The sequence below is a fragment of the Chlorocebus sabaeus genome, chromosome 21, assembly GCF_047675955.1.
Source record: "Chlorocebus sabaeus isolate Y175 chromosome 21, mChlSab1.0.hap1, whole genome shotgun sequence".
NCBI lineage: Eukaryota > Metazoa > Chordata > Mammalia > Primates > Cercopithecidae > Chlorocebus > Chlorocebus sabaeus.
The window spans coordinates 4,733,338-4,745,991 of NC_132924.1; the positions used below are offsets into that span (position 1 = coordinate 4,733,338).

A 12,654-nucleotide genomic window follows, 5' to 3' on the forward strand; every position below is an offset into this window, starting at 1 on the left:
CAGCCAGGGAAGGGAGGTGCTCCTTTCTCCCTGCTGATCTCCTTTCAACTTGTCATCTCCCCTGGCAGCCTAGGTATGTTTGGAAACCACAAATGTAGGTTATCTCACCCAATCCCCATGACTGCCATATGAGGTAGATATAATCACCCCCATTCATAAATGAGGTAACTAACAAGATGCTGTCAGCTTGCCAAGACAACATGGTGAGTAAACTTCATGTTTGCCAATATAGTGAAACCATGTCTCTAGAAAAAAAAAAAAAAAAAGTAATAATAATTAGGTGGGCACAGTGGCGCATGCCTGTGGTCCTAGCTTCTTGGGAGACTGAAGCAGGAGGCTCGCTTGAGATCAGGAGTTGGAGGCTTCAGTGAGCTATGGTCACACCACTTCACTTCAGCCTGAGTGACAGAGCAAGACCCAGTCTCAAAAACAAACAAACAAAAAACCTTAGATTTTTGCTGTAGTTGGGATTAAAAAGCATCAAGAGGGGTGGGCACAGTGGCTCACACATGTAATCCAAGCACTTTGGGAGGCCGAGGCGGGCGGATCTCCTGAGGTCAGGAGTTCAAGACCAGCCTGGCCAACATGGCAAAACCCTGTCTCTACTAAAAATATAAAAGACAGCCAGGCATGGTGGCACACACCTGTAATCCCAGATACTCGGGAGGCTGAGACAGGAGAATTGCTTGAACCCAGGAGACAGAGGTTGCAGTGAGCTGAGATTGTGCCACTGCACTCCAGCCTGAGTGACAGAGCAAGACTCCATCTCAAAAAAAATAAAAATTAAAAAAGCATCAAAGGGGTCCTCCAACTCTTGATTTTCCCAGGTACTGAAGATTTCAGAAGGCTTCTTTGTATTTTTTTTATGGATTCCCTCCTGGGGTAGGTAGGGGTAGGGGGGACCATCCAGACAGGACTTTGGTCCCCTCTTGTAATGATGGAAGAAAGAGCATTGAAATAACAACAGCTCCCTTTCAATGAGCAGGGGCGCTCTGCCTTGCATTTGCTGAGGGTATCTGTGCCTTTACTCACCCAACCTTCCCATGAACCTAGTAGGTAGTTACCAACATAATCCCAAAACAGGCAAGGAGAAATCAAGTGACTTATCCAGCAGACAAAAGGATCTCCAGAGTAACTTCAGTTTCCTGCTCTCCATGGTTTTCCTCTTTTACTTGTTTTGAATTCTCTAGCACCCAGGGAGGCCGGCCTGAGACTGACAAGGGCACTTAGAGAGTGGAAATGAAAAACAAAGACACCTGCAGAGCCCATTAGTGAGTGGAAATTGAACTCCCAAACCTAAGGGCTGGTTCCCTAAGGTTTAAGATGAAGCAGAGAGCTTTGATCCTAACTCGGAAAGGGACTGACCTCGGTTCCCTGCAGGGAAAGGTAAACATTCTTGTGGAAATGTAAACACATCACTAATGGTCTAAATGGCCTGTAATGGAGGCATAATTTCTATTGGAAACAAGCCCAGCCATCAAGATAAAGATGCTGTTACCCCCTGTGGGGGTGATCTTTCCAACTCCAGCCAGAAGTTTTTCTGTGGTAGTGACTGCACCCACAGGGCAGATGAAGAATGAAATACTAATTTCCCAACCCCAAATCTGCCTTGATCTGCTTGAAAAGTCAGCACCTCCTCTGCTTGGGAGGTAAGTGTCACTCTGTATAGTTCTGCTCTGAAAAGGAGGTGGATAGGTGAGGTTGAGAAGGTGTAATTACAGGTGGATCCCAGAACGTCTCACACTGTGATACCAGGCCAAGCTTTCTCTGCAACTGCACCCATGAAAGAACCTTCCTCACCACCATTATCAAAACAGCTGTCAGCAAAGCGCCCCTGTTATTAAATGTCGCTCTGCAAGTCAGCACGGGAGGCATAATCACAGGTGCTCCACCTGGAGGGGAAGCTGTTCAAGAGGAGGAAAGAAAGAAAACACAAGAATGAGCAAACTAAAAACAAACAAATGAAGTGTAAAAATTCCATTAGAGCTCTAGAAACAGTGAGACGAAATGGAAAAGTGGGAAATGGGGGAGAGTCTCTGAAGGTTTCTTTAGCTCTTTGGTGAAGGGATCTGTCCTTGTGGTGAATGGATATGTCCTTTTTTTCTCTTTCTTCTTCTTCTTCTTTTTTTTTTAATTGACTTTTGCTCTTTTGTCAAGGCTGGAGTGAAGCGGTGTGATCTTGGCTCACTGCAACCTCCACCCCCTGGGTTCAAGCGATTCTCCTGCCTCAGCCTACCAAGTAGCTGGGATTACAAGCACCCACCACCACGACTGGCTAATTTTTGTATTTTTAGTAGAGACAGGGTTTCACCATATTGCTCAGGCTGGTCTCGAACTCCTGACCTCGGGTGGTCTGCCCACCTCGGCCTCCCAAAGTGCTGGGATTACAGGTGTAAGCCACCGTGCCTGGCCCCTTTTTGTTTTTCAATCCATGGAGCAGAGGAAGAAGTTCTAGAAAAGTGACAAACAGGAGAATGTGCAGTTCCGGCACGGCTGTGTCTCCCGCTCCATGTTGCCCAATGAAATAATGGCGTCTTAGATCAAAAAACTAGAAAGCTATTGGTGGCATGTCTGACCTGGCCTTTGCAGGACACCAAAAACACAAATGACTATCAAAGACCGCTTACCAGGCACAGCTGAGGGAGGGGGAAGGGGTAGGTCGGCCTCCCAAGATTCAGGCATGAGGAAATTAAGTAGGATTTGTTATCCCCAGAGTCATCCCCATGATGGGCCAGTGAACTAAAGATAATCGCTAGGTGTGCAAGTGTCAGTCACCAGTTAATAAAATTGTCTTGGAGCTGTGGCTGCAAACCCAGGTGTACATTAGAATCACTGGAGGGAAGGGGTGATTTAAAACAAATTCAATGGGCTGGGCATGTTGGCTCTTGCTAATAATCCCAGTGCTTTGGGAGGCCAAGGCAGGAGGATTGCTTGAGGCTAGGCGTTCAAGACTAGCCAGAGCAATATAACAAGACCCTGTCTTTACAAACAACCACCACAAAATAATAATAATAATAATAAATAAACACACACACACACAATTCAATGCTAGGTCTCATTCCAGGATAGTTAAAGTAGAATTTCTGGGGGCAGGGCTCAAGCAGCCCCTTGTCTTTTTTTCTTTCTTTTTTTTTTTTTTTTTTGAGACAGGGTCTTGCTCTGTCATCCAGTCTGGAGTGCAGTGGTACAAGCATAGCTCACTGCAGCCTTCAGCCCCTGGGCTCAAGTGATCCTCCTACCTTAACCTCCTGCATAGCTGGGACTACAGGTGTGTACCACCATACCTGGCTAATTTTTTAAAGTTTTTTTTGTAGAGACAGAGTCTTGCTATGTTACCCAGGCTGGTCTAAAACTCCTGGGTTTAAGTGATCCTCTTGCTTCAGCCTCCAAAAACACTGCAATTACAGGCATGAGCTGCCTCGCTTGGCCCCCATGTTTTTTAAAGCTCCCCAAGATGATTCTAATGTCCTGCCATGATGGAATTACCACCTGGAAGGAAGCAGGGCTTGTACTCTATCTCCTGGGAATACCCATCCACACCTAATCTGAATCCTCCCAACCTTGAAGGCACAGCTCACATGTCACCCATGAAAAACAACCATTACCGAGCCCTTAGAGGGTGCAAGATAATGAGTTACCCGCTCTCGAGGACACAAATAAGAACAAGAGAGTCTCTGCCCAGACAGTTTATAAATCCAGGGAGGGAGAAAGCAAGTGTCTCCTACAGAGGGAGAGCTCAATCAATATTTATAAAATAAAAGAATGAATAAATAAGTGAATGACTTTACAATAATAATACAGTAAAAATTAAATACATGAAAACAGAGAAGCAAGTATTATGCACAGAAGAAGAGATGATTGATGGGATGAGGGCTGGGGGAGACTGTAAAGGTGGTAGCATTTGAATTGGGTATTGAAGGATTGGTAGTAATAACATGTAACATTTGTTCAGAGCTTTAAAGTTGACAGGTGTTTTACATGCATGAACCCATTTAGTGCCTTTCTATACTGCTTGAGGTTGGCATTGGTTGGTATTTTAGTCCCTACTTTAGAAGTGAGGAAAAGCCAAATGAGCTAGCCAAGGTCATGTAGCTGGTGAGGAAGGGAGCCCAGGTCTCAAGCCTGGAATCCATTGTCTCTCCATAACACTGCTGTGGACTTGGGACATTCCTCTGGGGGAGGGACATTACAGGCCAGGAAAACAGCATAACAGAGACATGGATGTGTCATTCTGAGCATGTAGTTTATACATGGAAGGGTGATTTTTTTTTAAGGAGCCTTCCTTTTAGGAAGAGTATTGTGAATGCAAGAAGGTCTGGCTGGCATTAAAATGAATGAAACCATGTCCTTTGCAGCAACATGGATGGAGCTGGAGGCCATTATCCTAAGTGAACTAACTCAGAAACAGAAAGCTGTTCTCACTCATAAGTGGGAGGCGAACATTTAGTATACATGGACAGAAAGATGGAAAATAATAGACACTGGTGATTCCCAACGTGGTCAGGGAGGGAAAGGTTGAAAAACTACCTATTGGGTACAATGTTCAATATTTAGGTGGCACGTTTACTAGAAGCCTAATCCTTACCATTATGCAATATACCCATGTCATAAACATGTACATGTACCCCCTGAATCTAAAATTTTTTTAAAAGAAGGGGCCCAGTGCAGTGGCTCATGCCTGTAATCCCAGCACTTTGAGAGGCCGAGGCAGGAGGAGGGCTTGAAGCCAGGAGTTTGAGATCAGCCTGGGCAACATAGCAAGATCCTGTCTCTACAAAAAAATATAAAAATTAGCCAGGTGTGGTGGTGTGCACCTGTCATCCCATCTACTCAGGAGGCTGAGGTGAGAGGATTGCTTGAGCTCAGGTTACAGTGAGCGATGATCACACCACTTCACTCCAGCCTGGGTGACAAAGCAAGAACCTGTCTCTAGAAGAAAAAAAAAAAAAAAAAAAAAAAGGCTGGCTGGGAGAGCTGAGATGTTGGTGAAGGTGTCCCCAGAGACCCCTGAACCCCAAAAATCATTGTTAACATTTTTCTTGAGACTTTTGTCACATCCTGCCAGGTATTCTTCTTGGATGAATTTGTCTCATCTCTCCTCCTATATGATAAACTCCTTGGCCAGTCACTGGCCACATTTGTATTTAAATTTCTCTAAAACTCAGTCAGGGTGGATGTAGGTTTTGTGGATCCTGTAACTTACACAATTTGAAAAGCCTTCTTTAAGAAAAATAATTAAAATTATAAGCACCAGATTTGGTACAAAATGAATATTTATTTAGAATGAAGGAAGAGCACACTGCCAATTACAAATTTTAAAAACAGACAAATACAACAAAACCAGGAAAATAATAGATATGTTTATTTCTTAACTACCTGACACCCCTTTGTAATACATTTTTAACCTCCAATTTTTTGGCCACATAAACCTTGATTGCCTTTTGAAATGATTTTTAAATTTGTAATACCATTTTTGATAGCAAGCACGGTTGACTAAAACTAGTTTCGTATTATTGAGGGTTTGCAAATGTTTATTTGAGCATCATAACTTGTTAATAATGATGTTATGTTCATAAAGTTAATTTATTTGATTACTATAAGATTTGGAGACATTTCTTGCACAGGGACGAATTTCAAATACTCTTTGTCTTGATGACTCTGAGAGACAGGAAAAAAGGAAAATCACACATCACTCAACACAACGCTTCTGACATCAGATGTGTAGGATGTGGAGGGGGGCGTTTCCCCCACACACGAACCAAGCAATTCTCCAGCAGACACCAACTGGAGGTCCTATAATTCAATTCAATTCAGTTCTGATGCTATCTATCTGAAGACAATTTGCCAGAACAGCTCGCAGAACTCAGGGAAATGTTTATGTTCACCTATTTATTGCAAAGGATATTACAGAGGATAGAGATGAACAGCCAGATGGGAGACGGGCATGAGGCCAGGCATGTGGGAAGGGGCGGGGAGCTTCTGCGCTCTCTCTGGGCTTACCACCCTCCAGGAACCCCAACGTGTCCCACTATCCAGAAGGCCCCTGAACCCTGTCCCTTAAGGATTTCATGGAGGCTTCATGACATAGGCGTGATTGGTCACATCATTGGCCACTGATGATCAACTCAACCTTCAACCGCTCTCCCCTGTCTGGAGGTCGAGGGTTGGGCTGAAAATTCCAACCTTCTGAACACATGGTTGTTTCCCCGGCAACCAGCCCCATTCTGAGGCTGTGCAGGAACCAGCAACCACCAGTCATCATATTAACCTACAAAAAGACACAGTGCGGCTGGGCGCGGTGGCTCACGCCTGTAATCCCAGCATTTTGGGAGGTTGAGACAGGTGGATCATCTGAGGTTAGGAGTTCAAGACCAGCCTGGCCAACATGGTGAAACTCCATCTCTGCTAAAAATACAAAAAATTAGCCAGGTGTGGTGGCAGGCGCCTGTAATCCCAGCTACTTGGGAGGCTGAGGTGGGAGAATTGCTTGAACCCAGGAGGTAGAGGTTGCAATGAGCCAAGATGGCATGGCTGCACTCCAGCCTGGGCAACAAGAGTGAAACTTGGTCTCAAAAAAAAAAAAAAAAATCACTTTGGAGATTACAAAGGCTTTTAGGAGCCATGTGCAGGGAGATGGGGAAATGTAATATATATGTCTTACTATAAATCACAATTTTACAATGACCCTCATTTACCAATGTGTCATAGATGTTCTCGTTGCAGTAGTGTTGTATCCTTCATGTTTTTTTTTTTTTTTTTTTTTTTTTTGAGACAGAGTCTTACTCCATCACCCAAGATGGAGTGCAGTGGCACGATCTCGGCTCACTGTAACCTCCATCTCCTGGGTTCAGGTGATTCTCCTGCCTCAGCCTCCTGAGTAGCTGGGATTACAGGTAAGCACCAACACACTGGCTAATTTTTGTATTTTCAGTAGAGACAGGGTTTCGCCATGTTGGCCAGGCTGGTCTCTTAACTCCTGACCTCAAGTAATCCCCCTGCCTGAGCCTCCCAAAATGCTGGGATTATAGGCATGAGCCACCATGCCCAGCCCCCTGCCGAAGGAAAATCTTGAGTTCCTTCAAGGGGAATTCTAGCCAGCTCTGAGATGTAAATGAGCAATTTGATAAGCAAGAAGGTAATAGTGGCTTAAAATGATAGCCAAGGAAGTTACAGTGAAGAGATGTTTGGTCCCCTACGGAAACTAAAGATAACATCTTAACATATGACCCCAAGTTGCTTTTCAGAAACCCAGACCCTCACCAAATGGATCCGCTGACACAGAGGCCTCAGATGAGGGGAAGCTGAGGCCTGAACCCTGACCCCCGTTGTTTGTTCTAAATTTCTTCCTGCGGGACCTGGAGGAAGCCATGCTCACAGGCCAGAGCTAACATTGTTTTCTATTGAACCCTAATTTTTAGACAAAGCTTTGCCTCCTGAACCAATTTCAAATCAGAAAACCTTTGAAATCAGAAACCACCTATGACCTGTGCCCCCAAGCCCCCATTTTTAGGTCAAACCAACATAGAGCCTCCATGCATTGATTTATGGTTGTGCCTGTAACCTCTGCCTTCCCATCTTTAAAAACCCCTCCCTGCAAGCCGTCAGAGTTCAGATCTTACGCATGAGTTGCCTGATTCTCCTTGCTTGGCGCCCTGCAATAACCGCTTGGCTTTCTCTCCCTGAAAATCCCCATGTCAGTGTTTGGCTTTGCTGCGTTGGGCGGGGGAACCCAAGTTTGATTCAGTAACAATGACACTTATAATGTATTAGGTTTATGAATTTAGCAAAAACATATGAGGATGCAAACACATTGCTGAGGCTTATCCAACACACCTTGGAAGAAAAACTGAGGCAAGAAAGGAGTTTGAAGCTTCAGTTTCATCAGCTTCAAAGTAAATCCACCTTTGAACACATTCTGGTGCTTTTGAGAGAATAAGTGCTGAATGAATGAATGAATGAATGAATGAATGAATGAATGCCTTTTTCTCATAATGTGGAAGCCTAGGCTGGGAGCTGAGATTACAGAACACTCCAAACAAGGGGCCTGCAGGGGCTCTCTTCCTAATATGTGTCCCAGATTGGTGGGTCCAGCCCAGAATCAAGCACAGTATTCCAGGAGTTATCTGGCTCTGCAAGGTGGGCAGAGTGCACCTGTTGCCTTACTCATTCCAGGCCATTTGCCTCTATTAATCCAAGCTATAATTGCTGTATTGGGCTTTTTTTTCTTTCCTTCTCTTTTTGGCCAGCTACTCTTACCATGGATGCATACTGAGCTTGTAGTCAACTAAAACCTTTCAATGAGGCCGAGTGCGGTGGCTCACACCTGTAATCCCAGCAATTTGGGAGGCTGAGGCAGGTGGATCACCTGAGGTCAAGAGTTCGAGACTGGCCTGGCCAACATGGTGAAACCCTGTCTCTACTAAAAATACAAAAATTAGCTGGGCGTGTTGGCACACACTTATCGTCTTAGCTACTCAGGAGGCTGAAGCAGGAGAATCGCTTGAACTCAGGAGGTGGAGGTTGCAGTGAGCTGAGATTGCACCACTGCACTCCAGCCTGGGCAACAGAGTGACACTCTGTCTCAAAAAAATAAAATAAAATAAATAAAACTTTTCAATGTTTCACACTTGCTAAATCAGGTCTCTCTCAGGTTGTAACTGAGCAATTTAAGGTGCAAATGTATGATTCCATATTGATTTCAATTAAATTCCACAATTTTTTTTTTTTTTTTGAGATGGAGTCTCGCTCTGTCGCCCAGGCTGGAGTGCAGTGCCGCAAACTCAGCTCACTGCAAGCTCCGCCTTGCGGGTTCACGCCATTCTCCTGCCTCAGCCTCCCGAGTAGCTTGGACTACAGGCGCCCACCACCATGCTCAGCTAATTTTTTGTATTTTTAGTAGAGACGGGGTTTCACCGTGTTAGCCAGGATGGTCTCGATCTCCTGACCTTGTGATCCCCCCGCCTCGGCCTCCCAAAGTGCTGGGATTACAGGGGTGAGTCACCACGCCCAGCCTAAATTCCACATTTTTATGCTTAGCTCACCACTCTGACCTCATGAGATGGATTTCACTATCCAGTGTGTCATCCAGCATAATGACTATGGCCACCCTTTCTAGAACATCCAAGTCACTGATTCCAAGACATCAGATGTGGCTCTGAGTGGAGCCCTGAATTTCATCCCCCTGAACTTCCACTCTGGCCTGACATTAATTCACCATCAATATCTTTTTAGTCCAGATGTTTAATCTATTTTGAATCCCTGTGGTTGTAATGCCATATAACCCAAATTTCAAACTTAGAAAGATATCAAATGCCTTGGTAGAATCTATGTATAGTCCAATTCAACAGTACAGATATTCCATCAAAAAAATTAAATGTGCCAGGCGCAGTTGCTCACCATGTAATCTCAGCATTTTGGGAGGTTGAGGTCAGGAGTTTGAGACCAACCTGGCCAACATGGTGAAACCCCATCTCTGCTAAAAATATAAAAATTAGCCGGGCATGGTGGCGTGCGCCTGTAATCCCAGCTGTTCCGGAGGCTGACACAGAAGAATTACTTGAACCCAGGAGGCGGAGGCTGCTGTGAGTGGAGATTGTGCCACTACACTCCAGCCTGGGCAACCAAGAGAGACTGTCTCAAAAAAAATAATAAATAATAAAAATAAATAAATTAAATGCAGTTGGTAGAAGATGCCTTTTTTCTTAGCACATCTATTCTTTTTCCTGTTTAGCGTCACTGTTTTTACAAGCACATGACACTGGCTTATCAGCATCTGATGTGGTTTGGATCTGTGTCCCTGCCCAAATCTCATGTCGAATTGTAATCCTCAGTGTTGAAGGGGCCTGGTGGGAGGGGATTGGATCGTGTGGGTGGATTTCCCGCTTGCTGTTCTTGCGATAATGAGTTCTCACAAGATCTGGTTATTTAAAAGTGTGTAGCACCTCCTCCTTCACTTTCTTCCTCCTGCTCTGGTTATGTGAAAGATATGCCTGCTTCCTCTTCACCTTTCATTATGATTGCAAGTTTCCTGAGGCCGCCCCAGTTATTTTTCCTCGTGTACAGCCTGTGGAACCATGAGCCAATTTTTTTTTTTTTTTTTTTTTTTTTTTGAGACGGAGTCTTGCTCTGTCGCCCCAGGCTGGAGTGCAGTGACCGGATCTCAGCTCACTGCAAGCTCCGCCTCCCGGGTTTACGCCATTCTCCTGGCTCAGCCTCCCGAGTAGCTGGGACTACAGGCACCCGCCACCTCGCCCGGCTAGTTTTTCGTATTTTTTAGTAGAGACAGGGTTTCACCGTGTTAGCCAAGATGGTCTCGATCTCCTGACCTCGTGATCCGCCCGCCTCGGCCTCCCAAAGTGCTGGGATTACAGGCTTGAGCCACCGCGCCCGGCCCACCATGAGCCAATTAAACCTCTTTTCTTTGTATCAATTAACCAGTCTCAGGTAGTTCTTAATAGCAGTGCGAGAACGGACTAGTGCATCTCATTAGCTCATCTGACTCATGGGTCTTTCCAGGAACAACTCTTTGCAATGGGTAATAATACATCTTCCCATGTCTTTTAAGGTCAATGATTCCAGAATGTATTCATATGCAATTATTAATGTCATAATAATACTTTGAGGCTGTGCAGTTTACAAGGCTCTGTCTTGTACAATCTCATTTAACAAAAAGCTACCTAGGAAAAAATACAAGAATTCTACTTTTGAAAAAGAGTAATGAACTCTAATTACTAATGCCCTGTCCAGCCCCAGGACATTTGACTCCAAAAATCAGTGAAATTGTACTTCCCAATTGAGCATTCTGAAATCCAGGTAACATGATACCAGGATTCTAAAAGCCTTCATCTCCATGACACAGTCTTCATTAGAGCACGAAGAGAGTTCTACAAAAATACTGATTTCCAAACTGCATGGGCAGCCTCTATTAGGAATTAGAATGTGTCTACACTGACCTTTCCCAAAGACCTATAATTTGCATTCAAATAATGGGATCAGATTGGAGACAGGATGAGGTGTTAAATAGAGTCAAGGAAACCAAGTTCAGAAAGTGGACAAATTGCGTGTTTTACAATAGGGATAAAGCTCCTCAATCTTGAATTTGACTTCTTATTCACTACCTGGAGTTCAGTGTAGACTATGAGAAGAATGGATTAAATCAAGTAGAAACCTGGAAAATGTGGACTTCTTCGGAAGTTAAGAGCACAACCATTCGTGGCATGCTTCTCCTTCAAATGGGAAGGAAGTCAGATGGAGACAGAAAGCCTGGAGTTGCAGTCAGAAAAGAGGAATTTAAATTCCCAACTCTGTCACTTAGTGGTGGCCACTTTGGGCAAACCATTTCTTCCCTTTTGCTCGACATACATTCTTTCTGTAAAACAGGAATGATTCCCTGCTTGCTGGGCTTTTCCTGAGATGTCAGAGTCCCTGGCACCTAATCTAGTGGTTTTCAAACTTGGTCTCCGGACTGGCAGCACTGGCATCAACCTGGAACTGGTTAGAAATGTAGATTCTCAGGCCCTTTTCCAATTCTATTGAATCAGAAACTCTGGAGATGGGGCCCAAGAATCTGTTTCAACAAGCTCTCCAGGGGATTCTAGTGTATGCTAACATTTGAGAACCTGACTTAATATAATATCAGTAAACATTTATTTTATTTTATTTTATTTTATATTCAGGGGGTACATATGCAGGTTTCTTCCATGGGAATATTACATGATGCTGAAGTTTGGGTTTCTGTTGATCCAGTCACAAAGAGTGAATATAGTACCCAACATGTAGTTTTGCAACCCCTTCACTTCTCTCTCCCTCCGGTCCTTTGGAGTCTCCAGCGTCTGTCATTCCCGTGTTTGTGTCCATGTATACCTAGTGAATAGCTCCCACTTATAAATGAGAACAGGCAGCATTCAGTTTTCTGTTTCTGCATTAATTCCTTTAGGGTAATGGCCTTCAGCTGTATCTGTGTTGCTACAACAGACATGATTTCATGCTTTTTTATGGCTGCATAGTATTCTATGGTTTATACGTATCACGTTTTCTTTATGCAGTCCACTGTTTTTTTTTTTTTTTTTTTTTTTTTTTTTTTTTTTTTTTTTTTTGAGACGGAGTCTAGCTCTGTCACCCAGGCTGGAGTGCAGTGGCCGGATCTCAGCTCACTGCAAGCTCCGCCTCCCAGGTTTACGCCATTCTCCTGCCTCAGCCTCCCGAGTAGCTGGGACTACAGGCGCCTGCCACCTCACCCAGCTAGGTTTTTTTTGTATTTTTAGTAGAGACGGGGTTTCACCGTGTTAGCCAGGATGGTCTCGATCTCCTGACCTCGTGATCCGCCCGTCTCGGCCTCCCAAAGTGCTGGGATTACAGGCTTGAGCCACCGCGCCCGGCCTTATGCAGTCCACTGTTGATGAGCACCTACGTTGGTTCTAGGTCTTTGCTATTGTGAATATGGTTGTAAAGAACATACAGATGCAGGTGTCTTTTGGTAGAATAATTTATTTTCTTTCGGGCATATACCCAGTCACGGGATTGCTGGGTCAAAAGGTACTTCTACTTTTAGTCCTTTGAGTAATCTCGAAACTGCTTTCCACAGGGGCTGAACTAATTTACATTCCCACCAACAGTGTATAAGTAGGTTTTTTTTTTTTTTTTTTTTTTTTTTCA

General features: G+C 44.3%; 1 protein-coding gene across 16 annotated transcripts in view; it reads left to right on the plus strand.

Moving 5' to 3' along the window:
- Positions 1 to 12,654, plus strand: part of NUPR2 (nuclear protein 2, transcriptional regulator) — a 129,603-nt gene that overhangs the window by 100,134 nt on the left and 16,815 nt on the right. The window contains exons 3-4 of one of the 16 annotated variants that reach the window (XM_073008796.1): positions 6,776 to 6,893; positions 7,234 to 7,892. The exons of 14 other annotated variants lie outside the window; for them this stretch is intronic. The gene's annotated coding sequence lies outside the window, so the exon portion shown is untranslated. The remainder of the gene's footprint in view (positions 1 to 6,775; positions 6,894 to 7,233; positions 7,893 to 12,654) is intronic. One more of the 16 variants, XM_073008797.1, reaches the window with a different exon arrangement.